We start from the raw sequence: 25,813 nt of genomic DNA on the forward strand, positions 1-25,813 counted from the left end.
AAAGCACCCCTCTCTCTCTCCCACCTCCTATCTAGCATTCCCCTTTTTCTCTTCCCCTCCCCTCCTTCCCCTGTACCCTCCTATTTCTACCCGCACTCATTGCCTGCATCGCCCGACTACTTGTTCTACATAAGACTTGCCATAGTGAGTCAGACCAAGGGTCCATCAAACCCAGTATCCTGTTTCCAACAGAGGCCAAGCCAGGTCACAAGTACCTGGCAGGATCCCAAGGAGTAGAGAGATTCCAAGCTGCTTATCCCAGGGATAAGCAGTGGATTTCTGCAACTCCACCTTAATAATGGTTAATGGACCTTTCCTCCAGGAATTTTTCCAAACCATTTTTAATGCAGATACACACTAATAGCTTTCACCATATCCTCTGGCAATGAATTTCAGAGCTTAATTATGCGCTGAGTACAAAAATATTTTCTCTTATTTTTTTTACTCAATGGATAATTAAGACTGGATCTTCCTATGTCCCGTCCCTCTCTCCCCCCCCCCCCCCCCCCCCCCCCCCCCCCCCCCCCCCCACATATTTGTCTGGCATCCCCATTTCACCCTCACCCCACCTCCTGTCCAGCAGAGGGAGTCCCTTCTCCCCCAACCCCTGCCCAGCAGCAACAGCCCCTTCTTTGGCTCCCCTCTTTACCTCTGTCACGTGGCAGCCTTCTCCCTCTCCCCCCTCTCTTTCTGGTTCTCCTCAGGCTGCAATGCTGTAGATCTTTTTGCAGATGAAGAAACTTAAAATCACCTCAGGGCCACTGAGTCATGAGGCAGCTCCGAGCTTTCTCCTACCCAAGCTTATTCATTGCAGTATCCTGAAAACATGAGTGGCTGGGGGTCCTCCAGAAAACATTTGGGAACCACTTCCCTAGGTCCTTCAGCCTTGTGCACCCTCCTCAATTGATTTTCAGGTTCATGGGCTCCCCCTGCATTTTTATAATTAAACTCAACTATCATTATGTCACCACCACAACCCTATCAGCAAAGTAATGTGTGGCAAAAAGTTATGCTGAGCAATAACAGTTAACAAAATGATTTTTACTTTTACATATGCACACCTAAATCGTGCACAGTATAAAAGTCTCCAGTATATAGTATTATGTAAACAACCCTTCCAGAACAATCCTGAAAAATCACATAACTTGAAATCAGACTTTTAAATATTAAACTTTGTCTTGCAAAATATGTTTCAGAAGTCATGTAATAGTGTCTGTTGAATATCTCTTCTGTGATTTTTAGAAATAGATTTTAGAAAAAAAAAAGAACCCAATAAATTAGAGATCTGAATCGGATCTGATTCCAGTTCCGATTCACATCGTGGTTTATTTTTCGTCTTGCCCGATCGCGGTTTTGTTTATCGGCTGCACTCGAGCCGATAAACAAAAAACCCACCCCGACCCTTTAAAACGAATCCCTTAGCTTCCCCCACCCTCCCGACCCCCCCAGAAACTTTTTACAGGTACCTGGTGGTTCAGTTGGGGTCCCGGGAGCGATCTCCCGCTCTCGGGCCGTCGGCTGCCACTAATAAAAATGGCGCCGATGGCCTTTGCCCTTACCATGTGACAGAGTATCTGTGCCATTGGCCGGCCCCTGTCACATGGTAGGAGCACTGGATGGCCCACGCCATTTTTAAAGATGGTGCCGGCCATCCAGTGCTCCCTCCATGTGACTGGGGCCAGCCAATGGAACAGATACTCTGTCACATGGTAAGGGCAAAGGCCATCGGCGCCATTTTTATTAGTGGCAGCCGACGGCCCGGGAGCAGGAGATCGCTCCCGGGACCCCCACTGGACCACCAGGTACCTGTAAAAAGTTTTTTTTGGGGGGGGGGGGGGGGGGGGGGGGGGGGGGGGAAGCTAAGGGATTAGTTTTAAAGGGTCGGGTAGGTTTAGGGATTATTTTTGTGTGCCGTTTTTCCCGCCCTCCCCCAAAACAATAAGAGAACCCCCACAAACAATTTCATGGGGTTTTCCTATCGTTTGGGGGGAGCCCCCGATTTCTGACGATTTTGAAAATATTGTACAATATTTTCAATCATCCGAAGCCCGATTCACATCCCTACAAGAAATACCTAAATGTACAAATTAAAAGCAATTCATACTACATTGGTTGAAGGTAATCTCTGAAATGGCTGCTGGGCTGAACTAAATTGTTTTCCCTTTACTACTCACGTCAGAAAAACATTCAAAGTATGTTATCACTAATCCCTCAATTACCTGGCACTTTGTGAGTAACACACAAACCCTGCAAAAAGTCACTCAGAACCTATACAGCAAGCCTGCCATACCACACAGCATTAATTCCCAGAACTCAGAATGCATCAACCCTACAAATATTTCACCTGGGCCTAAAACCCCAATGCACCGTCTCGTGAGAAAACAGAATAAGCTGGACTGCGGCAGATCCCTGCACAGCAGCCTTGCTGATGACACCCCCTTGGGCAGCTCCCCTCTTGTCTCGGCTCTGAACCACATAAGACTTGGGGAAAGCCACCGCTTACCCCTGGGTATTAGCAGCAAGAGATCTGTCTACTGTTTGGGATCCTGCCAGGTACTTTTCACCTGGATTGGCCACTTCTGGGGGAATTCTGCACAAAAAAAATAAAAACTTTGTTCCAAAAATACAAATTATATGCACAATATGTTAAAATTCTGCAAAATTCTACAGACTTGATTTGTTCAGATAACACTATCTAATAACTGTCTGTGTAATAATTAATTTATAATGCAATACAGAAAAAAGATGCAGAATTTTCCCATCATAAGACTTGATGCCTCCAGATTGCTCTCCACTTCTCCCTGGCTCTTTCCCCCTTCCCTATGCTTGATTTCTCCTTCCCAGTTTTCTCACTATTCTCCATCCACCTCCCCACCCAGGTTGACCGCTCACCTATCCCCCCCCCCCCCCCCCCCCATCAGCTCTCTATCTATTGTCTGCCTCACCTGGCTCAAACCACAACTCAGTCGCTCTTTCCCTCCGCCTGCCCAGATCTCTTTCTCTGCTCCATCCAGTTTCCACTTCTTACTCCAGCAAGACACCCCTAGCTTTCTCTATCTGCCTCCCTCCAAACCTCTCTCTCTACCTCCATCCAGGCTTCATTCCTGGGTTTGGGGACAGACAGACAGAGAGGAAGCCCCCTTCTCCAGTTTTCTCCTCTCACCCAAGCAAGATCTCCTGTTTCCTCTCTGTCTGCTACCCCCTCTTTAGCGAGCCCACCAGTTACCTTCCCTCAAACTCTCTAACTACCTAACTTATTCAGGCCCTACCAAAGCCCCACTCTCTCTCCTGATCCTGCTGCCGTCACAATTCCTTCCTCTCATCCAGCCTGTGCAGGTCTCCACTGCTCTGCCTGCAAGCGTCTCTCTCTCCTGATCCTGCTGCCGTCACAATTCCTTCCTCTCATCCAGCCTTTTGCAGGTCTCCACTGCTCTGCCTGCAAGCGCCTCTCTCTCCTGATCCTGCTGCCGTCACAATTCCTTCCTCTCATCCAGCCTGTGCAGGTCTCCACTGCTCTGCCTGCAAGCGTCTCTCTCTCCTGATCCTGCTGCCGTCACAATTCCTTCCTCTCATCCAGCCTGTGCAGGTCTCCACTGCTCTGCCTGCAAGCGTCTCTCTCTCCTGATCCTGCTGCCGTCACAATTCCTTCCTCTCATCCAGCCTGTGCAGGTCTCCACTGCTCTGCCTGCAAGCGTCTCTCTCTCCTGATCCTGCTGCCGTCACAATTCCTTCCTCTCATCCAGCCTGTGCAGGTCTCCACTGCTCTGCCTGCAAGCGTCTCTCTCTCCTGATCCTGCTGCCGTCACAATTCCTTCCTCTCATCCAGCCTGTGCAGGTCTCCATTGCTCTGCCTGCAAGCGTCTCTCTCTCCTGATCCTGCTGCCGTCACAATTCCTTCCTCTCATCCAGCCTGTGCAGGTCTCCACTGCTCTGCCTGCAAGCGTCTCTCTCTCCTGATCCTGCTGCCGTCACAATTCCTTCCTCTCATCCAGCCTGTGCAGGTCTCCACTGCTGCTGCCTGTGCTGCTTCCTGCTCCCTGCCACTAATTCTGAGGGTAAATGCAAAATTATGTGCAAAAGGGTAATTCTGCACAACTGTACAATGCAGAATCCCCCCAGGAGTAAGTGCTGGAAGCAGGATGCTAGGCTTGAGGGGCACGATCTCATCCTGAATGGGGGCTATGTTCCCTCCCTGCTCCTCCCCAGTGTAGGGACTCTGCAATTTTTTCCCAATAAAGGAAATAATATATTGACTTTCCATCATAAGATCAAAACCTGTTTTGTTTTTAATCAAGCCCACTCTCCCAGCAGCAGAATCCTAGTGCATGCTACGTGATTGTACAATCTACACCACACTGTACTATATGTTCATCTGTTTTATAGGTAATTATAATGTATTGTGTAAACCATCTCAGGGAGGAGTCCCCAGTGCTTTGCTGTCCTGAGCCAAGGCAGTGAAGGTAAGTAGGGGGGCACACCTGAAAACCCCTTTGTGTTTTTGCATATTTTATTTATTTATTTATAATCTTTATATACCGACGAACGTTGGGAACATCTCATCGGTTCATTAATAGGTAAACTAGCTATACAGAGAACAAGCAATAATAGGGACTTTGTTTTACAGAGAACTATAAACAATCAATAAAAGGGGGAATAAACGAGGTAGGGAAGAAAGGGGTTGGTATATACCCCACCCACACATGCAACTCTCTCTGAGTTTTCAAGAATGCTCCTCACCCAGTAAAAAAATGTTGCTAGCTGCAATGTCTATGGTTATCATAACGCTTGGGGTAATTACACAGAGTGGCAGCATCCTTATGAGAAATATGGGCGTAACCTGCACAGAGTGGCAGTGGCTGGCTACCATAAGAAGCTAGCAGGACAGACTGGATGGACCACTTGCTCCACTTGCCCAACATTTCAACATTCAAGAAAAGACTCAAAATGTGGCTGTTCACACAGGCCTTCCCTAACTCCAACTCCATCTAACTCCCTTCATGCAACAAGCTCCGCTAGCATTAGCGTTAATAACCACCTTTCACAATGTTATTTATACTTGTATATAACTATCTGATCTTCATTTCCTCTCTCATTCCAAGTTATTGTTTTCCTTGTTATATGTAACTGCTTTTCTGCACTATTGTTTAAATGGTAAAGTTTATTATAATTTCACCCCTGTTTCTTGTGAACCAGCATGATGGGACCACCGTCTTGAATGTTGGTATATAAAAAACTTAAATAAATAAATAAAATAAAAATTTCTATGTTTCACTCAGTCTCTCCTCTATTAAGAGTAACTAAAACTTAACTGCATTCCTGTTCACTGTGGACAATTAACTACCTTGTCCCCTTACTTTGCTATAAGACACAGGCATCACTTTGTATTAAGCTCACTTTTTTGTTCTTCAGATCTGTCTGTCATGAAGTAACACAGGTCTTTGCAATCCCTGTGACGGTCCTGCCTCCACCAAAATGTCTCTAGAGTCTGGCAGAGCTGGTGAACAGCGTTTTCCACCTTTGCCCAGTACCTCCTGTCTTCTCCTCAGCTTCTTTTCCAGCAGAACAGATCCTTGCTCTGGTGACATCACAATAAAGTAGTGCATTTAAAAAGCTCTCACATACCTTAAACTTGCACCTCTCTACCTTGCACAGGTGCCAGCCACCTCCATTTAATTCCTTTCTTTAAAATAGCTGTGCTCTCCCAAAAGTCCCAGAAGGGTTGCTAACTTTACTTTCAAAAGATATGAGGCTAGTCCTCGTGCTGCTGTGAAGCCCTGGCAGATAAACATGCTCAACCACTCTAACACATAAGCACATAAATCTTGCTATACTGCTTGAGACAAAAAGGTGCATCAAGCCCAGCATCCTGTTTCCAACAGTGGACAATGCAGGCAACAAGTACCTGGCAGGATCCCAAGCGATAGAGAGATTCAAAGCTGCTTATCCCAGGGATAGGCAGTGGATTTCTGCAACTCTACTTTAATAATTGTTAATGGATTTTTCCTCCAGGAACTTGTCCAAACCATTTTTAAATGCAGCTACACTAATAGCTTTCACCACATCCTCTGGCAACGAATCCTAGAGCTTAATTATGCGTTGAGTAAAAAAATATGTTCTCTTTTTAGTTTTAAATGTATTGCCAACTAATTTTATTGTGGTCTTTGTACTTTTTGAAAGAGTAAACAACTGATTAACATTTTCTTGTTCCATTCCCCTCATTATTTATAGACCTCTATCATATCTCCCCTCAGCCTTCATCCCTTCTCCAAACTCTTTAGCCTTTCCTCATAGAAGAATAGCTCCATCCTCTTTACCATGTTGGTCACCTTTCTCTGTACCTTTTCTAATTCTGCTATATCTTTTTTTAGATGCAGTGACAAGACCTGCACACAATACTCAAGATGAGGTCACACTATAGGGCGATACAGAGGCATTATGATATTCTCTGTTTTATTCTCCATTCCTTTCCTAGATAAGAACATAAGAATTACCATACTGGGTCAGATCAAGGGTCCATCAAGCCCAGTATCCTGTATCCAAAAGTGACCAATCCAAGTCACAAGTACCTAGCAACTACCCAAACGTTAAATAATTCTCAAGCTACTATTGCTTATTAATAATTATAATAACAGTTTATGGATTTTTCCTCTAGTAACTTATCCAAACCTTTTTTAAACCCAGTTACACTAACTGCTGTAACCACATCCTCTGGCAATGAATTTCAGAGCTTAACTATGCATTGAGTGAAGAAAAAATGTTGATTTGTTTTAAATGAGCTACTTGCTAACTTCATGGTGTGTCCCTTAGTCCTTCTTTTATATAAGAGTAGATAACTGATTTACATCAACTTTTTCAAGTTTTTTCATGATTTTGTAGACCTCTATCATATCCGCTCTCAGTTTATTCTCCAAACTGAACAGCCCTAACTCCCTTAGCTTTACCTCAAAGGACAGCCACTCCATGCCACTTATTTTGGTCGCCCTTCTCTGCACTTTCTCCAGTTCAACAATATATCTTTTTTGAGATGCGGTGACCAGAATTGCACATAATATTCAAAAAGCAATCTCACCATGAAGTGATACAGAGGCATTATGACATCCATCATTTTATTCTCCATTCCCTTCTTAATTCCTAACATTCTGTTTGCTTTTCTGATCACCACAGCACGCTGGGCCAAAGATTTCAATGTGTTATCCACTATGACACCTAGATCTCTTTCCTGGGTGGTAGCTCCTAATATGGAACCCAACATTGTGTAACTACAGCAAGGGTTATTTTTCCCTATATGCATCACCTTGCAATTGACCACAATACATTTCATCTGCCACTTTGAAGTATTGCAAGGTCTTCCTGCAATTCATCACAATCTGCTTGAGATTTAACTGCTCTGCATAAACAGTGGTCCCAGAACAGATCCCTGGGGCACTCCACTGGAAAAATTTACCATTCAGCCCTACTCTCAGTTTTCTATCTTTAAACCAGTTGGCATTGCACAATAAGACACTGCTCCCTATCCCATGACTTTTTAATTTCCTGTGAAGTCTCTCATGAAGAACTTTGTCAAATGCTTTCTGGTAATCCAGATACACTATGGGGTAGATTTTATAAATCTGCGCCCGCACGTACTTTTGTTTGCACACCGGCCTCGGAGGGAACTTTCCTTCCACCCCCCCGCCCCACACCTTTGTTGTACAAGTTATGCCCGAAGCAGGCATAACTTGCGCGCGCTGGGCCAGCCACCAGCGTGCGATTCCCAGGCCCTGGAGCCGTTTCGGAGGCCTCGGCCAAGCCCCCAAATGATGCGCCACCACGTCACACCCCCTGACACGCCCCCCCCCCCCCCAGGAAAGCCCCGGGACTTACGTGCGTCCCGGGGCTAGCACACGCCTCAACATAGGCTCGGCGTGAGCAGGGGCTACTTCAGCCAGGTTTTTGGGGGTACACGCGTACCCCTTTGAAAATCTGGCCCTATATCTTACGCCTGCTGCTGCCCGATGTCTCCACTCCGCCCACCTTATCTTTTTTGCGACTTCTCCCGCAGTTGATGGACGTCTGGTTGCCGCGGCGTCTGCCTGCCGTCCTCTCCGGTGTCCCCGGTCCGGCTTGGGCGTTGCATCTCGCCAGGTACCATAGGGGGAGCGCTGCACGGCCCTGCTTCTTATTCTCTCTTTGGGGCGAACCTCAGGGGCCTCCCCCTGTGAAGACGTCACGCGTCCCAGATACAAAAGCCGACACTACTGCTAGCTAAACGAGTTAGCAACGGATCTCCTTACTGATGGGATTCGCTCTCCGTACCCAGCTACTCTGCCTCTCCATCTTTTGTACTTTATCCTAACAGGGTACCCGCTCCTCGGGGGCCTCTCTCTTCTCTTTCAGGTCGCTGTGTGGAACCGGTACTCGCTCCTCAAGGGCCCATGTTCCCTGACTCGCTGCCTGAACTTCTCTCTCCTACTTGGAAGAAACCGCTGACTACATCATCAGTGAGTTACCAACTTTATTTCCTCAGAGCTGTTCCCTGGAAGCAGGAACTCGCTCCTCGAGGGCCTGCCTCTATTCCAGCTTCTGTGTCACCTTCCAGGAGAAACCTCTGTGTGAGTAACTTTACCAACGAGGCTCTGTACCAGAACCCTGTGTATGCCCCACTGTACTCACTATCTCAGTTTCTCTCCACTACAGCACAGCCATAGAGGGAATCACTGTTCCAGTGTCCTGAGGGACTACAAGTCCAGCCGGTCTCGCTCCTCGAGGGCCTGCCTCTATTCCAGCTTCTGTGTTACCTTCCAGGAGAAACCGCTGTGTGAGTAACTTTACCAACGAGGCTCCGTACCAGAACCCTGTGTATGCCCCACTGTACTCACTATCTCAGTTTCTCTCCACTACAGCACAGCCATAGAGGGAATCACTGTTCCAGTGTCCTGAGGGACTACAAGTCCAGCCGGACTCGCTCCTCGAGGGCCTGCCTCTATTCCAGCTTCTGTGTTATCTTCCAGGAGAAACCGCTGTGTGAGTAACTTTACCAACGAGGCTCTGTACCAGAACCCTGTGTATGCCCCACTGTACTCACTATCTCAGTTTCTCTCCACTACAGCACAGCCGGACGCAGCCCTGCCGAGCAGAGGGGGAAAATCGGTGCTGGGCCTGCGCGATCGGCGCCGGAGACCCGCCGGGGTAAGGCCCAACTTATTTCACCTACCCACGGCCGCCTCCGACCCCGACCACGAGGCAGCCCCTGCCGTCTTCCCTGAGCCGCAGACGCCGACGACATCCTCCGGCCCTTCCTCCGCCTCCGAGGGGAACGCTGAGCACGCACAGCCAATCAGGGGACCGCCCTGATTAGACATTAAATTTAAATTGTGAGACACCCAAGCGCCGCGCGCCTAGCGTCGCGCGCCGAAGGAGCACAACAAAGGAGCCTGCTCCTTTGTGCGCTCCTTCGTGCACTCCCGTTGTGCACTCCCTTTATGTTCTACAACCTCATTAAGTGACTCAATCCTCCTTGACCTCCCCTCAAACCCCCCACCACCCTAAACTCCCGACCCACCCTCCTCCATCCACCCTTCACCCTATCTATTGAAATCTTCTATGCATCGCTATACTAACAAAACTCTCCACACAACATTATACAGTCACGCAGCAACCAAACAGGCTCTCTCGCACAACAAAAACACACGCTATGGATCTAACACAATGCATTCCCAAACTTCCTCACCACTACAACCAATACCACCCTCCCAAATTCACTCCATCCACTAGACGTCTCTCCAAAATCCAAACTAACCCTAAAATATACTTTAATACCCTCACACTCATCACTCTACTACTCATCAATGCACAGTCTATCACCAAAAAAATCCCAATCATTCATGACCTGCTCTCAGACTACCACCCAGACATATTCTGCATAACTGAATCATGGCTCAAACACACTGACACAGTCCTACTCAATCAACTGCCCAGAAACACATACAACATATTCTCCATACCTAGGAGCAAAAGAAAGGGAGGTGGACTACTATTCCTAGCCCACAAAAAACTTAAATTCTCCTCGTTCCCCCTAAACCTACCCCCTCCTTTCGAGACTAACCTATTTAAATCAAAACATCTACAAATACTCCTCCTCTATGCTCCTCCCGGCTGCCTACAACACAACCTCTCCCCCCTGATCGAAGCCATCACATCACACATCAACCTACAAGAACCAGCCATCATACTAGGAGACTTCAATCTCCATATTGACACCCAACCAACAACTCCCACCTGCGAACTCCTCCTATCTTCCATGACAGCTCTCGGATTCTCCCAAATCATTACCACCCCCACTCAGAAATCTGGGCACACCCTTGATTTAATTTTCATTAACAATAAAATATCTGCAACTGAATCACCCACTACTACTCCAACTCCATGGTCCGACCACTACCTCATTCAAGCCAAGCTCCAACATCAATCGAACACAGCAAAAACAGACTCCTGCTTCATTGAATACACCAAACCTTGCTCCAGTGAAGACCTAGCAGAGCTACTCCCGGAAGCACTAAAAACAATCAACCTTCATGATGCCAACTCAGCTACAGACTCCTGGATCTCCATCAACGCTGACATAGCCAATACATTATGCCCCACAATAAGAAAGGAAATCAGATCATCTACTAAACAAAATGCTCCTTGGTACACCCCCGAACTGAAAACATCCAAACGAACGCTCAGACAAACCGAAAAACAATGGAGACGAACACCTACACCAAACCTGAAAGACAAATATAGAACACTTCTACACAAATATACAGCTGACCTCAACACAGCAAAGCGCAATTTCTACACATCCAGAATTCATGAATACCAATTCAACCCGAGGACCCTCTTCTCATACGTCAAAGAACTCACCAACCCAATCCAGAATGACACAATGCCAAACTCCAACAACATCTCCAGTGACAAACTAGCTCAATTCTTCAAGGACAAAGTCGACAACATCATTGCCAAGATTCCCCATTCCCACAACGACTCAACAAATATCCCTCCTCCCATCCACATTTGGACCCAATTCACTCCTGTTGCATCTACAGAAATTGAACCCTTCATCAAAAAAACCAAACCAGCATCCCACCCCGTAGACTCCATCCCCATCAAAACCCTAAAACTCATCAGAGAGATTATTGCCAAACCTATAACCCAAATCATCAACCTATCCCTCGAACAAGGAATCTTCCCTGACAAACTCAAAAACGCCATCATCAAACCAATCATAAAAAAACCGCAACTCGACAAATCTGATCCTGCAAACTACAGACCTGTCTCCAACCTCCCATTCCTAGCAAAAATCATCGAGAAAACTGTCAACAATCAACTCACAGACCACCTCGACGCCCACAATCTTCTCCATCCAACACAGCACGGCTTCAGAAAACTCTACAGCACAGAAACTCTCCTCCTCTCCCTCACCGACACCATCCTCAGAGGCCGAGACAGTGGCAAGACATTTCTACTGATCCTCCTCGATATATCAGCCGCATTTGACACCATCAACCACAGAACTCTCCTCACCAGACTTAAAGAGATCGGTCTGCAAGACACTACACTCAACTGGTTCAAATCATACCTCTCTAACAGATCCTTCATTGTCAAGACAAACTCTTCTGAATCCTCCCAAGTGCCCCTCACCCATGGCGTCCCTCAAGGTTCTTCACTATCCTCGACCCTCTTCAACATCTACCTCCTCCCACTATGCAAATACCTCTCTGATGCCAACCTCACCTACTTCGTTTATGCAGACGACATTCAAATTCTCCTCCCCATCACCAAATCCATTGAACTCACCATGGAAAGATGGAACAAACTCAGTTCAAATTTATCTCAACTGCTATCACAACTATCTCTCTGCCTCAACCAAGCCAAAACAGAAATCATTCACATCCAGGACGACCGTCCCGCTTCCCCCCTCGAGAGCACCCCCTCAAACAACACAGGAAGCGCAAACAACACTGGGATGCCAAACTTATCAAGAACCTCACTCACACCATCCACAAAAAACCTAGGAGTAACCATCGACAGCCAACTCAACTTTAAACGACACATCTCCAATATAATCAAAGATGGATTTTTCAAACTTCAAACACTTAAAAAACTCAAACCTCTCCTCCAACCGCATGATTTCCGAACAGTACTACAATCAATTATTTTCTCAAAACTCGACTACTGCAACTCCCTCCTCCTTGGACTTCCTGAAATCCACATCAAGCCCCTCCAAGTTCTACAAAACGCCGCCGCCAGAATTATCACCAATCACAGAAAATCCTCCCACATCACACCCACTCTCAAAGACCTCCACTGGCTGCCCATCACACAAAGAATCCAGTATAAAACCCTCACCCTTCTTCACAAAAAAATAAACAACAACAGAATGGTCTGGCTAAACAACAACATCCAACCATATTTCACACAAAGAAATCTCAGATCCACCAACTCAGGTCTCCTCTCCATCCCAACTCTTAAAAATGCTCACCTCAATACAACACGCAAACGAGCCATTACAATAGCTGGCCCTACCCTCTGGAACTCCCTCCCCCCACAGCTCAGAAACGAACCCTCACCTCAAGTCTTTAAAAAACAGCTCAAAACATGGCTGTTCTTGAAAGCATTCCCTCCTGAACCCCAACATCCTATAATAAGCACTCTTGAAAGCCTTACCGCATAATTTCTACTCTGCATGAACGCATAACCCCTCCCCCCTTCTCTTTCCTCCCTTTTCCCTGTCCCCCACCCTTCTCGTAACCTCCCTCTTCCCTGTCCCCCACCCTACTCATTACCAAGTCATATTGTACATATTGTATATAGGCTATATGCCATTTCTATATACCCACATCTAATATTTAATTTTAATTTTATTCATATGTTACAATGTTCCTTATATTTATTGTTTAATCAACTGTTCGCTTGTTACAATGTAAAATAGGGCAGTTCCGGCTCTATTCAACCTGTTTTCTGGAAACCGATGTGATATCTCGATCGAATGTCGGTATACAAAAGAAATAAATAAATAAATAAATAAAATAGAGGGAATCACTGTTCCAGTGTCCTGAGGGACTACAAGTCCAGCCGGTCTCGCTCCTTGAGGGCCTGCCTCTATTCCAGCTTCTGTGTTATCTTCCAGGAGAAACCGCTGTGTGAGTAACTTTACCAACGAGGCTCTGTACCAGAACCCTGTGTATGCCCCACTGTACTCACTATCTCAGTTTCTCTCCACTACAGCACAGCCATAGAGGGAATCACTGTTCCAGTGTCCTGAGGGACTACAAGCCCAGCCGGGCTTCATCTCTGCTCACTACTGCCCCCTCTGGTGGCTTCTCAACTCTGTTTAATAAAAGATAATTCTGTGTTGTGTGTCCTAAGCTGAGCCAGAGCTGTGGCCCTCATGGGACCTCCCCCCGTGGGTGTGGTCAGCAGCCACAGTGTCCAAGGGTTCACTCATAACCTTACAAACATTAATACTATATCAACTGGCTCACCTTTATCTACATATTTATTTACACCCTCAAAAAAATGTAGCAAATTTGTGAGGCAAGACTTCCCACGGATAAATTCATGTTGGCTTTGTCCCATTAAACTATGCCTATCTATCGGGCCAATACAGTAAACCACGTGGGAGAGCCAGCAAGCGCCTGCTCTCCCGACACGCACCCAGGCCACTCTCCTGGGCCTGTGATTCACTAAGCAAGATTATGCAAATTAGGGCCCACGGTAATAAGGAGCGGCGGCTGTCAGCAGGTTTGACAGCAGACGCTTAATTTTACGGCGTCAGTTGTCAAACTCGCTGACAGCCACGGGGTCAGAAAATGGACGCCGGCAAAATTGAGCGTCCGTCTTCCAACCCGTGGGAAGATTTTTTTTTTTTTTGAGGCCTCCAACTTAATATTGCTATGATATTAAGTGGGAGAGTATACAGAAAAGTAATTTTTTCTGCTTTTCTGTACACTTTCCCGGTGTTGGCTGAAATTAACTCCTGGCAGGAGTTAATTTCTGAGAGTAAAATGTGCGGCTTGGCTGCACATTTTACTTTCTGGATTGTGTGAGACTAACTAATAGGCTCATGCATTTGCATGTTGTGGGCGCTATTAGTTTTGGGGGGGGGGGGGGAGGTTGGCTGCACATTTTCCACACGCTATTACCCCTTACTGTATAAGGGGTAAAAATATCGTGTCGAAAACCCGCGGCCAAACAGGGGCTTACGGTGCGCTCAGTCGAGCGCACCATACTGCATCAGCCCGAATATGTTCAGAAATCGTGTTCTTGATGATAGTTTCTACTATTTTGCCTGGCAGAGATATCAGACTCGCTGGTCTGTACTTTCCTGGATCACCCCTTGATCCCTTTTTAAAAATTGGCGTTACATTTGGAACATTCCAGTCTTCAGGTACCATAGATGATGTTATTGATGGTTTACAAATTTCCAAAAGAAGCTCTGCAATTTCATTTCTCAGTTCTTTCTCAGCACTCTGGGATGTATTCTCAGAGCTATCTGGCACCTATGGCCAAGTGAAAACCCTCACCCCGAACACAACAAAACACCACAAGCTGGGAGGCTGTTAAATGTAGGGGGCTTTAAATTTTCCTGTTTATTTTACCCCCGTTTCCTCCTGCTCAATTGGAATCAGTACAGGGATACTGGAGACATTCGCCTTCATTCAGACACTGAACTGGAAACCCCCAGAGGCCAGACTCTGAAGTAGAAACATTTCTTCCTGTATTGTGCAAAATAAAAGATATCATGAGCTGCACATTCCTATCTACTCCTGCTGCCTCGGGCCTCCGCGACATGACCTTACAATGGTTTTCTAAGATGATCATTCCAGCTTGTATTTGGGAATTCTTTATCTGGGGTCCCACAGGGATCTTCCATGTCTGCCAGCCTTTTTAGTGTGTATATGCTACCACTCTGTAAATTATCATCTGGATTGGGAATTCCCTATTATATCTATGGTGACAATCTTCATCTTCTAATACAAATAAATGACTCCTTTGAAAAAAAACATTAAAAAAGTTGAAATTTACATGTCAGCTATTCAACAATTGTTGCATCATATGGAACTTTCTGAATATCAATAAAACTGAAATTTTATATCTTAACAGAAAAGTTTTGCTTACTATGCCCTTTAACTTTAAATTTGGATCTACTCACATTGATTTATCCACTTAAGCCCCAGATCTTGGAGTTATAATTAATGGTGAATTGAAAATGAAAAAGCATATTAATCTTAAAAATTAGGAATGGATATGATTAAACTGCATATATTAAAATGTTTAAAGCCCTTATTAAACGTTGATGACTTTCGGTCTGTATTACAGACACTGATTTTTTTCTTATCTTGGTTACTGTAATGCCTTGATGTTGGGACTTCCATCAAGTACCTTAAGACCATTACAAATGTTACAGAATGCAAGAATTCTGTTAGGCGGGAATAAGTATGAACTCTCATAAGGTTGCATTGGTTACCAATAAAACAGAGAATAGATTTTAAAGTTTTATGTTTTCTTGACAAATCTTTATATAAAGAGAAAGTAGAATGGTTAGACTCCATGATTCATTTACACCTGAGATTAACAATCCCATCAGTTCATTCTGCACATTTAAGTAAAGTTAGAGATAGATCATTATCGATAGCTGGTCCTAAACTATGGAACGCAATGCCCACTGAATTAAGGTTGCAGAATGATTTTACCACTTTTAAAAAAAAGCCTGAAAACCTGGCTTTTTAAACTAGCCTAAAAAGGAAAGGCTTAAAGGCTGATTCTGTTCTCTTTTACAGGCCTATAAGTGGAATCTAATCAGGTGCTCTATTTATTTTATATTTATTTATTTAACAGTTTTTATATACCGGCATTCATCAAAGATAGCATGTCAGTGTACACTGAACAGAAACATTACGCCAGAGGCGTTTGACAAGAAACTCGTTGGAATATATGGGAGAAAACTATGGGGACAACATAATTTAAGAAATTATATAATAAAAACACAGGGTAGAATCATTAATATATAGGATGTTTTTTGAAAATAACTGTACAGGAAAAATATATACAGGATAATATACCTTTTATGTTTATTTTTAACTTTACACAAGCATCTCGCATCACCATCTTCCCTCCCTTGCACCACCTTCCTCCCACCTATCCCCCCTTTCAACCCTCCCTGCCAACCTTAACCTTAAAATATCCTCATCAACAAGTCATTTATGTACATATGTTATATACTATTTCAAATGTTCCATGTAATCCTGTTATTTCTGTTATAATTCGTTATATTTATTACAATGTTATAATTTATTATATTTATTACAATGTTATAATGTAAAATAGGGCTGTTACTACCCTATTCTTTTAGTTATCTGGAAACCGATATGATATCTCGATCGAACGTCGGTATATAAAATAAATAAATAAATAAATAAATAAATAAAATGTGATTGATTTTAAAATTTGAATTTTTATTTCATTTTTACGTTTTGATGTATTATCTTACATTTTGTTTCTTGCAGTTTTATTTATTGTAAACCACTGATTTTTATCTGAACAACACTATATAAATATGTCAAATAAATAAATAAATAGACATTTTATTTTTCCAATCACTTTACTCCTCTTTTCTTTACACTTTTTTCCTTTCTTGGTCTCCTAACTCCTTTACAGTTTCCTGTTTATTTTCCATTTCCTCTCAGCTCCTCCCCTACATCTCTATCTAATATTGATCTTTCCATTTCCTTTCCCTTCATTCTCTTTATCTCTGCCTCTCTATCCACTCATTTACATTTTACAGGTACCTGGTGGTCCAGTGGGGGTCCCGGGAGTGATCTCCCGCTCTCGGGCCGTCGGCTGCCACTAATCAAAATGGCGCCGATGGCCTTTGCCCTTACCATGTGACAGGGTATCCGTGCCATTGGCCAGCCCCTGTCACATGGTAAGGGCAAAGGGCCATCGGCGCCATTTTGATTAGTGGCAGCCGACGGCCCGAGAGTAGGAGATCACTCCCGGGACCCCCACTGGACCACCAGGTACCTGTAAAATGTTTTTGGGGGAGGTCAGGAGGGTGGGGGAAGCTAAGGGATTAGTTTTACAGGGTCGGGGTGGGTTTTTTTGTTTATCGGCTCAGGCGCAGCCAATAAACAAAACCACGATTGGGCCGGATGAAAAAAAAAAAAACCACGATGTGAATTGGAACCGGAATCCGAACCGATTCCAGTGCCGATTCACATCTCTAATATTCAGTCATTCACAAACACACTCGCTTGTGCTCTCTCTCACATGCTTAACTACACACATACACATGCTCATTCACTCTCCCTCACATGCTCAATCATACCAGAGCTGTGGCTAGCCTATGGCCGATATGGCATCAGTTTCATGGGTTAAAGGGGCACTTATGGAAGATAAGGCCATCACGGAAAGACTAAAATAATTCTTTGTTTTGCTGTTTACTGAAGAGGATGTTAGGGAGATACCCATTCCGGAGATGATTTTCAAGGGGTGGCGATTCAGATGAATTGAACCAAATCATGGTGAATCTGAAAGATATAGTAAGCCAAATTGACAAACTGAAGAGTAGTAAATCACCTGGACTAGATGGTACATCCCCCAGGGTTCTGAAAGAACTAAAAAAAATGAAATTTCAGACCTATTACAAGTAATTTGTAACCTATCATTAAAATCATCCATTGTACTTGAAGACTGGAAGGTGCTCAATGTAACCCCTATATTTAAAAAGGACTCCAGGTGTGATCTGGGAAAATATAGACCAGTGAGCCCAATTTCAGTACCAGGAAAAATCATGGAAACTGTTATATTTAAAATGACATTTACATTTATTGGAATTTATGAATCACTTCATACTAAAAATAGGACAAAGCAATTATCAAGAATACATTCATAAAACTACAAAAAGACTAATACAATATCAAAGTAAATACATAATTAAAATAACAATCATATAACATAAAGAAAACAAAGAAGAAAATCCCAGAATATTTAGATAGACATGGTTTAATGGGATACAGCCTGCATGGATTTACCCAAGGGAAATATTGCCTCACAAATCTCCTACATTTATTTGAAGAGGTGAATAAACATGTGCACAAAGGTGAACTGGTGAATGTGGTTTATTTGGACTTTCAGAAGGTGTTCAACAAAGTCTCTCATGAGAGGCTTCTAAGAAAACTAAAAAATCATGGAATAGGAGGCGATGTCCTTTTGTGAACTGCAAACTGGTTAAAAGACAGGAAACTGAAAGTTGGATTAAATGGTCTGTTTTCACAGTGAAAAAGGTAAACAGTGGAGTACATCAGGTATCTGTACTTTGACCAGTGCTTTTCAATATATTTCTAAATGATCTGGAAAGGGGTACAAGCAAGGTGACCAAATTTGCAGATGACACAAAATTATGCAGAGTAGTTAAATCTCTAACAGATGGTGATAAACTGCAGGAGGACCTTCTGAGGCTGGAAGATTGAGTGTCTAAATGGCAGATGAAATTTAATGTGGATAAGGGCAAGGTGATGCATATAGGGAAAAATAACCCATGCTATAATTACATAATGTTGGGTTCCATATTAGGAGCTACCACCCAGGAAAAAGATCTAGCATCATAGTGGATAATACATTGAAATCATCAGCCAAGTGTGCTGAGGTGATCAAAAAAGCAAACAATTTTAGGAATTATTAGGAAGGGAATTGTGAATAAAATAAAAAATGTCATAATGCCTCTGTATCACTCCATTGCGAGACAGCACCTTGAATACTGTGTACAATTCTGGTCACAAAATCTCAAAAAGGATATAGTTGCTTTGCAGAAAATGCAGAGAAGGGCGGCTAAATGATAAGGGGAATGGAACAGCTCCCCTATGAGAAAAGACTAAAGAGCTTAGGACTATTCAGCATTGGAGAAAAGATATCTGAAGGGGAGGTATGATAGAGGTTTACAAAATAATTTAAAGACTTGAACAGGTAAATGTAAATCAGTTATTTACACACTCAGATAATAGAAGGACTAGGGGGCACTCCATGAAGTTAGCAAGTAGCACATTTAAAACAAATGAGAAACAAATTGTTTTCACTCAATGCATAGTTAAGCTCTGAAATTCATTGCCAGAGGATGTGATTACAGCAGAGTAACAGGGTTTAAAAAAGGTTTGGATAAGTTCCCTCATGAAAAAAAATGATAAATTGCTATTAATTTAAAAGTAATGTTAGCTTGTGATTTATTTATCTTGCCAGGTACTTGTGAGTTGGATTGGCCACTGTTGGAAACAGAATGCTGGGCTTGATGGACCCTTGGTCTGACCCAGTATGGCATTTTCTTATGTTCTTATGAGTCAGTGCAGAGTGTGGCTACTAAAATGGTCAGTGATCTTCTTGATAAAGCATATGGGGGACAGACTTAAAGACCTAAACATGTATACTGTTGAGGAAAAGCAAGATAGGGGAGATAAGATAGAAACATTTAAATACCTTGAGATATCAATGGACAAAATATGGGTCTCTTTCAATGGAAAGAAGTCTCTGGAAAGAGGGCTTATGGGGTAAATGTGAAACGAGGTAGACTACTGGGGAGTAATCTATTTATTTACAGATGCCCGGAACAGCCTCTGAGTTCAGGAAAGCATGGGACAAGAACAGAGGATCTCTGCAGGAGTGGTGGTGTGGATAGGCAGACTAGACAGGCGATCCTATTTGTATGTTTCCATCCTGTGGTATACTCAGGAAGGAGTGATTGCAGGAAGTCATATTGAGTTTATTTCTGCGTGATTTCTCCCAGGGGGGCAGGCAGTCCTCCTGTACTGTCTTGTAATAATATACCTGTGGCAGGACAGCTAGCAGTCTGGTGCTCTATTATTAATGCTCTGTCTTTAAATATTTCAAACACCTGGGCAGAGAGGGCAGAAAGGGAAGGGAACATAGGGATGGCAAGTTAAAGAAGCAGAGGGAGTTAGTGGGGGATAGGAAGGAGCAGAAAAAAAAAGAAGCTGGAGAGTAGGGTGAGAAGATAGTAAAGACAGGAGGAAGAAAGACTAAAGGAGTCACTGCAGAGAAGAGAGAAAAGGAGAGGAAGTAGACATTGGGAAGGGGATATGGCCGGAGATGTAGAGAGCACTGCAGGGGAAAGATTACTGTGATTATTCATTGTTTCCAGACCTCTGTTATCCTGAAGAAAGGCAGAACTTATTAGGAGTCTAAATAGACACCTGAGCACAAGAAAGTTTAGGAAGGTACAATGCAAGGCAGAAATAAAGATTAAAGCTTGCATAATGGCACAGATCATTTCTCTAATAACCCTAATGGCTTGTTCTCAGTGGGGATCAGCATAAAGTAACAGCTAACATAGACAATTCAGAAAGAATTGACACAAAGTATCAGAAAGTAAGATACAAAGAGAATCTTTTACTTTCTTCTGAAGTATTTTTTTGAGTCAGTCATCCCCACCGCATTGAATCTTGCTCAGGGATCACTGTATGGGAAATTAGCGGGGCAGGGGATAAAACACAAGAGGATCTCCAGTGGCAGGAAGCACTGTGCTGAGCTCACAGCTTACTGGGCAGACTGGAAAGGGCCATTTTGCTGTCATTTTCTCTGATCCTTTCCACTCTTTTCCTCACCCCCAGAGAAGAACCGTACCTGGTGCTGCTCTGTGACTGTTACAACACATAACAAACCCAAGATCTGACCTGTCCATATTCTCTTCCACTCAAAGGCTTTTGGACAGAATCCTTCCACGGATGGAGTATTTTCCTTCACTCTGCTCAGACATATCTCACTGTCAAGCTGCAGCCTCCTGACTTACAGCGCCCCCCTCAAAAGAGAGCTACTTGACCTTAGGGATAAAAGGTTATGGTGCCTTTCTCAATGTCTGTCCTGACAGAAACATTCTATGGGCTTTTTTTTTTTTTTTTTACTTTTTTATTTTAGCAACTGTGGTTTTGGATTCTTTTTTTCATCCTTCTATTTGGTGTATTATTTTATGTTTTAAACTATATAATCTGCCAAATGCATGACTGTTGGATTGGAGAATATAGATATTAAGGAGGAAATAAACCTTTTCTGGCCTGTTTATGATGGTTAATATGACAAACTATCAACAATCTCTGCACACTGGCATGCACATTTGTGATGCTCTAAAGACAGTGAGCTATGGTCATATGAAAATGCAAATTATACAGGATTATAATAAGTAAGCACTGCAAAATAATTTCTAGACAGAGGACAGACTCTCCTTGTCTGTGTTAGAGGATCCAGGAGAATCCATTTCATGTACCCAAATCCCCATGTACAAAAACAATCATTGATTATTCTTAAGTAAAACTCTGAGAATCCCAGGGTATGTCTGAAAATCAGCAGCCACTGACACTGACCTTGGCAAGCCAATTTATTTCCTATTGACTCAGCTACCCCTTAGATTGGAACAGAGATTCTTTACCTGTGAGTATTTTGTTAAGGACACCTTAGGAATGCTGAAATGATAAAACTAACAGCAAAATCCAGAGATCCCTAGAAGACTCTGAACATTGCAAGCACAGCTCAGAGATCCCCAGGATGGTGTGAAAAAGACCAGCATAGCTCTGGGAGACACAGGAATATCCTGAGTATCCCCAACATAGCTTAGAAAGCCCCAGGAGGATTCTAACATCACCAGCATAGCTCAGAGAGCTCCAGGAGAGTCTGATGATCACCAGCACAGCTCAGAGACCTCCAGGAGAGTCTGATCATCACCAGCACAGCTCAGAGAGCTCCAGGAGAGTCTGATGATCACCAGCACAGCTCAGAGACCTCCAGGAGAGTCTGATCATCACCAGCACAGCTCAGAGAGCTCCAGGAGAGTCTGATGATCACCAGCACAGCTCAGAGACCTCCAGGAGAGTCTGATCATCACCAGCACAGCTCAGAGAGCTCCAGGAGAGTCTGATGATCACCAGCACAGCTCAGAGAGCTCCAGGAGAGTCTGATCATCACCAGCACAGCTCAGAGACCTCCAGGAGAGTCTGATGATCACCAGCACAGCTCAGAGAGCTCCAGGAGAGTCTGATCATCACCAGCACAGCTCAGAGACCTCCAGGAGAGTCTGATCATCACCAGCACAGCTCAGAGACCTCCAGGAGAGTCTGATGATCACCAGCATAGCTCAGAGAGCTCCAGGAGAGTCTGATCATCACCAGCACAGCTCAGAGACCTCCAGGAGAGTCTGATCATCACCAGCACAGCTCAGAGACCTGCAGGAGAGTCTGATCATCGCCAGCATAGCTCAGAGAGCTCCAGGAGAGTCTGATCATCATCATCAGCATAGCTCAGAGACCTCCAGGAGAGTCTGATCATCACCAGCACAGCTCAGAGAGCTCCAGGAGAGTCTGATCATCACCAGCACAGCTCAGAGAGCTCCAGGAGAGTCTGATCATCGCCACCACAGCTCAGAGACCTCCAGGAGAGTCTGATATCACCAGCACAGCGCAGAGAGCTCCAGGAGAGTCTGATCATCACCAGCACAGCTCAGAGACCTCCAGGAGAGTCTGATATCACCAGCACAGCTCAGAGACCTCCAGGAGAGTCTGATCATCACCAGCATAACTCAGAGACCTGCAAGAGAGTCTGATCATCACCAGCACAGCTCAGAGAGCTCCAGGAGAGTCTGATCATCACCAGCACAGCTCAGAGACCTCCAGGAGAGTCTGATCATCACCAGCATAGCTCAGAGAGCTCCAAGAGAGTCTGATCATCACCAGCATAGCTCAGGGAGCCACAGGAAGGTTTGAACATTGCCTACAGAGCCCAGGGAGCCCCACACAGATTGTGAGGCAGAGTATGAGGCATGAAAATCTGCAGCCCTGTGACATTTTCTTTTTAAAATTTTCAGTTACTGAGTTACAAGGGGACTATAGCAGAATCCAAAATGTTTCAGAGTTTATCTATAATAGTTTTTTTTTTTCTCCAGTAGCGGGCAGCATCTTACCTTGTTTCTTGAATGGGCTCTCTCTCTCTCTGCGAGTCAGAAGGAAAAGAGGCTGGTGAAAAAATTGCACTTCTATAAATAATTTGCAGTTGGTTTAATTCCTATTAAATTAAAAAGTGAAAGCTGTTTTCCCAGAAAAATACAGAAACTCCGACAATCTGTCTTGCTTCGTCGGCGTCACACTCTGGACATTTTAACTCATGCATTAATATTCCTGTCTCTGTCTTGCTTTGTTTATCTTTCCTCGCAATCTCCGTCTCCTCTTTTTCACATTAGTGGTGTTTTCCTCCTAACTTGCTCGGTCTGTAAACTGCCCTCCGTCTCTCTCTCTATCCCCTCCTCTCTCTCCACCACCTGCTCCCTGACCCCTCCCACAGCCCGCCCTCTCTATTCTCAGGTTCCGAATACTTTCTTGTCAGGGCGACTCATAAACTCATTGCCAAGTAATTCCTAAATGGGCAATTTTAAAGGGGGTTCTTTGAATAATGAGGAGTTTACCTGCAGAAAGTATTCCTTTACAATTGTGCTCCACTTTCTCTGAGGAGCCTTGAGATTTTCACATGGAAATTGCTTTTTGAAAACTGCCTTGCATGTACAAAGGTCAGCAAGCTCCGTGGGGCGTTAGAGAGGACAAGTGCAAGCAGTTTGTCTCTGCACTCTTTTTTCAGCCGCTTCCGCGCTCTTTTTCTCTCGTGGTTCCCTTAATCTCACCATCTTTCAAGTTGACTTTATCATTTATGAGCCCATGTGCACACTTTTCATGATATGATCATTTTTACCTGCTGCCAAAGTAAAACACAAGAAAGCAATTATCAAATGCCATCTACGCCAGTAAATTGTCCCAGCTCTGCCTATGGGAAAAAGGTCGAGTTTTGCTCCACAATGCACCTACTTGTAACGATTTCTGTGGAGGCCTGACTGCCATGGCTTTAGCAACAACATAGATGTATTGCTGTCTTCAAAAGTAGGGGTTAAGTGTCACTGGCGCACCCTGGGGATGAGGGAGTGTCACTGGTGCATACTGGGGGATGAGTAAGTGTTACTGGGATATATTGGGGATGAGTGAGTGTCATTGGTGCATACTGGGGGATGAGTAACTGTTTCTGGTGGGATAATTTAGGGGGTGGGTGAGTGTTACTGGTGCATACTGGGGGATGAGTAACTGTTTCTGGTGGGATAATTTAGGGGGTGAGTGAGTGTTACTGGTGCACACTGGGGATGAAAGTTACTAGCGCATACTGGGGGATGAGTGAGTTTCATTGGTGCATACTGGGGAATAAGTGAGTGTTACTGGGGTATACTGAGAGATGAGTGTCACTGGTGCATACTGAATGATGATTGAGTTACTGGTGCATACTGGAGGATGAGTAAGTGTTACTGGGATATACTGGGGATGAGTGAGTCTCATTAGAGCATACTGGGGGATGAGTAAATGTTACTGGTGCATACGGGAGAATGAGCGAGTGTTACCAGATATATTGGGGGTGAATGAGTGTTACTGGTGCATACTGGGGAATGAGCAAGTGTTTCTGGGATATACTGGGGATCAGAAAGTGATACTGGGACATACTGGGGGATGAGCAAGTGTTACTGGGATATACTGGGGTGAGTGAGTGTTACTGGTGCACACTTGAGGGTGAGTGCATGTCCCTAGGGCAGACTTTAGGGGTTAGTGGCTGGATAAATAAAGTCTAAAATAATATACATATGGATACTCATGGCATAACGGTTGAGGAGAGAGAGAGAGAACAGAGGAGGAGGAGGAGGAGGAGTAGGTAGGTACCTCGTATAGAGATTATACAGTACGAGGGCACAGTTTTTGATTTGTCAGACCATACTGTACCTTTCCAGCAATTAGAACAGAACCTGCACCCTGCTCCCAAACAGGCTATGCCTTGCCAGGACACCTCAAGGTCACTATGGTCCTGGTCTTTTTTGTCACCGGCATCTTCCAGATACCACTAGGAGTCATGGAAGAAATAAGTTACAGCCCCCTCCATATATATTAATCAGTTTCTGGCTGCATTTCTCAGGAAAACAAATAACTATATTTCTTTTCCTCAGATATGACAGCAACAATAACAAGTTATGACTGATTTCTACCAAATTGCATCCTTCCCTTATTGATTCCACTCCAGTCTCTATAAGACACCAGTGGGCAATGAGCCCTCCTGAAATCGCATCATGCAGGAGGTCTGCGATGCCAAAGGGATCATCATAAGATAATAAGAAATTGCCATACTGGGTCAGATAAAGAGTCCATCTAGAAATAGAAACATAGAAATGACGGCAGAAGAAGACCAAATGGCCCATCCAGTCTGCCCAGCAAGCTTTGCACTTTTTGGGGGTTTTTTTCTCATACTTATCTGTTACTCTTGGCTCTTAGTAACCTTGTTTCCAACAGTGGCTAATCCAGGCTACAGGTACCTGACAAGTAACCAAACACTAAGTAGATCCCATGCTATTGATGCCAATAATAGCAGTGGCCATTCCTTAAGTCAACTTGATTAATAGCAGTTAAAGGACTTCTCCTCCAAGAACTTATCCAAACCTTTTTAAACCCAGCTACTTTAACTGCACTAACCACATCCTCTGGCAATGGGAGCACTGAGGGGAGAGGATCACCTTACTGGCGGCTGAAAGGAATCAGTAAGTTTTTGCTTGGGAAATTTTCTTTTTTAAAAGTATTGGGGCAAAGTTAACTATTTGGGAATATTATTTAGTGTGTTTGTGCTTTAATAGTCAGTAAGGCAGCAAATAAACAGAAGTTTATTTGCTGCCTTACTGTTGGACTGTTTGTATTTTTAAATAATCAGTCAGTAAGACAGCTAGTAA

At 44.2% G+C, this 25,813-nt stretch overlaps 1 protein-coding gene across 1 annotated transcript in view; it reads right to left on the minus strand.

Annotated features, from left to right (window-relative positions):
* Positions 1-23,330, minus strand: part of LOC115078027 (2-hydroxyacylsphingosine 1-beta-galactosyltransferase-like) — a 162,375-nt gene extending 139,045 nt beyond the window's left edge. Inside the window, exon 1 of the mRNA XM_029581009.1 lies at positions 22,979-23,330. The gene's annotated coding sequence lies outside the window, so the exon portion shown is untranslated. The remainder of the gene's footprint in view (positions 1-22,978) is intronic.
* Between the last annotated feature and the right edge of the window lie 2,483 nt (positions 23,331-25,813).

This window comes from Rhinatrema bivittatum, chromosome 1 (genome assembly GCF_901001135.1).
Source record: "Rhinatrema bivittatum chromosome 1, aRhiBiv1.1, whole genome shotgun sequence".
NCBI classification, from domain to species: domain Eukaryota; kingdom Metazoa; phylum Chordata; class Amphibia; order Gymnophiona; family Rhinatrematidae; genus Rhinatrema; species Rhinatrema bivittatum.